Source organism: Austrofundulus limnaeus, unplaced genomic scaffold (assembly GCF_001266775.1).
Source record: "Austrofundulus limnaeus strain Quisiro unplaced genomic scaffold, Austrofundulus_limnaeus-1.0 Scaffold1238, whole genome shotgun sequence".
Classification (NCBI taxonomy): Eukaryota; Metazoa; Chordata; class Actinopteri; order Cyprinodontiformes; family Rivulidae; genus Austrofundulus; species Austrofundulus limnaeus.
Genome location: NW_013953640.1, coordinates 11,885 through 14,405, shown reverse-complemented (window position 1 = coordinate 14,405; position 2,521 = coordinate 11,885).

Below are 2,521 nucleotides of genomic sequence, written 5' to 3'. Positions count from 1 at the left end.
AATATATTTAAATATATTCACAAATTATCTATTTTAGAATATACCCAAAACTCCTACAAAAGCATAAAAACTGAATCATTATGTATGAAGCCACCACTCATTTCAGACAGACTTAAGAATTATTCAGCCGTTGCAGTGCATCCTCCAGGGGGAGGGAACATATTTGGGGTGACACACTTGTGTGGGCGTGGTTTGCCACAAAGCTGCAGAGGACGAGTAGCAGAGGTTTCTGGTTTTTTATTTTACTTTACCATTATTTAACCAGGCAAATCCCATTGAGATCACAAATTTCTTTTGCAAGGGAGGCCTGGGCCTGAAGACAACCTATTGTACATGTGCTGTGGGGGAAACCGGAGTGCCCAGAGAAAGCCCACACAAGCAAAAGGAGAACATGCAAATTCTGCACAGAAAGACCTCATGTCCGAACTGGGGATTGAATCCAGGACCATTTTGCTGTGAGGTGTCAGTGCTAACCATTGAACCATCGTGCTGCCGGTTCTGTGAATCACTCATAAAACAATCTGCTCCTGGACCAGAGCAGAAGCCGTTTGTTAAATTAGCAAGATGGATTTATCAGAACATGCAACTAAAGTCCAAGTTTTCTTTACATCGCCGCAGTTAACAATGTAGGGGTATCAAATGCTAAAATAAAACATAAAGTATGTATGAAATGTTTAATTTCACCTTACGGGGGCACCACTGAAGTTCTTGTAGTAAAACTTCAGAAAAACTTTTCTCTCAATATTCAGTCTCTAAATATGAAGGTGTTGATTCTTTCAGTTTAATGACGTGAGACAAGAAAACTCAGGAGAAAGTTATTAATTTCTAAATATACCATGTATTATTAAAATTGAGGTTCAGAGGAAAAATACATACAGAAGTACAASTTTAAAACCATATCGCTTTCACAGATTGTCAACAGYGTGACRTTWGYATAAACAAGATGGATCTCACAACAGCTTCTCTTCACATATTCTTCTGAATAACTCATAAGATCAAGCTATTTCAAAGCAAACTAAAGAGAACTTTCCTTTGCTAACCAGACAAAAGAGAAATCATCATCTAAACTAGTCCAAGATAAACGGGCTTAATGGGGGAGACCTAAGCTTCAACCAAGTTCCCATCCACCAAGTTCTGCAATGCTGATSTAGCAAGGCTGAGAGCTCCTGAGCACACACATACCCGCCGGGCCATTGTTAGAGCAACCTTACCAGGAATGATGCGATGCGTCTCACAGGGTACCTGACTGCTTTGGGACTTGGCGTGTTGTCGGTTCCCAAAGAACTTATTTACGTAAGGTCCCGAGATMGCTTTGCAAACTGGAGTTGCTTCAGGTAGTCAGCATTCAGGGGAGTGGTAACTGCTTTCTGCTCCCAAATCCAGCTGATCCGTGTTGCCACATCTGGCTCGATGTCAAACCTACTCAAAGCTACACCTCTCTCTCATAAACTCCGCAAGTTCTAAAAAATTGTAAAACATAAAATAAAATAAGATGAACTTCTAGTGATGGGCAGTTTGAAGCTGAAGCTTCAGCGCATTGAAGAAAAAAAACAACACACTGTTTCAGAAGCACTGTGTCAGAGCTTGATTCATTTGGTAAAAGTCATGTGATCAGTGACGTCCGAAGCTTCGAAAGTGGAGAAGTTACGTCACTGCTTTGGTACCTGATTCAAAGGTTAATGAGGAAATAAATCATTGGCTAGATTCATGGTTTGTTTTGGCAAATGCGCAAAATATAACAAACCAGTGAAGGACTTATTACACATCGCCTAGAACATYATATTGTTCGGTGGAAAGAGAGTTACTACTATTTTTTCATCTTTTCAAGTCCCGACAATTGATGCTAAAGCTAGGGCTAGCTGACCTATCTGTTAGCACCTTAGCCATGACTGACCAAGAAAAACTCCTCCAGGAACTAAGAGTTTCAGAAGGAAAATAATGAAAAGCTAGAGACAATTAGAGRCGAGGTTTCAAAGATAAATACAAGACTGGATGAAGCAGAGGAGCGAATTGGACAAGCAGAGGAGAGGATACAAAACACTGAAGATGTCATGAWAGAGCTGCTGGAGCTACATCTGAAGCTAGAAGACAAGCTAACTGACTTGGAAAGTCGCTCYACATGAGACAACATAAGGATATACGGCGTCTGTGAGGGAGCCGAGAAGGACTCTACAACTATGGCAATATTTGTTGAAAAGCTACTGCGTGACGGTCTGCAGATATCTGAGGAGGAGATGCCGGATCTGCATGTAGAGAGGGCGCACCGTTSCCTTGGGCCGCAACCACCAGCGGGTGCATCTCCACGCTCCAACATAGTGAAGTTTGGAAGCTTCAGGTCCAAAGATGTGCTGCTCTACAGAGCATGGCGAGTGAGGGGGTTCAAGTGTGTAAGAATCTGCTCTATGAGATTAATACCAGCTTAATCTCATAAAGTCATCCAGCAAGACCTTGCAAAATGAAATCAGGAAATAATGAAATACCTCTGATCATGAATGTGAAAAATGAAAACTTGTGACCTGAA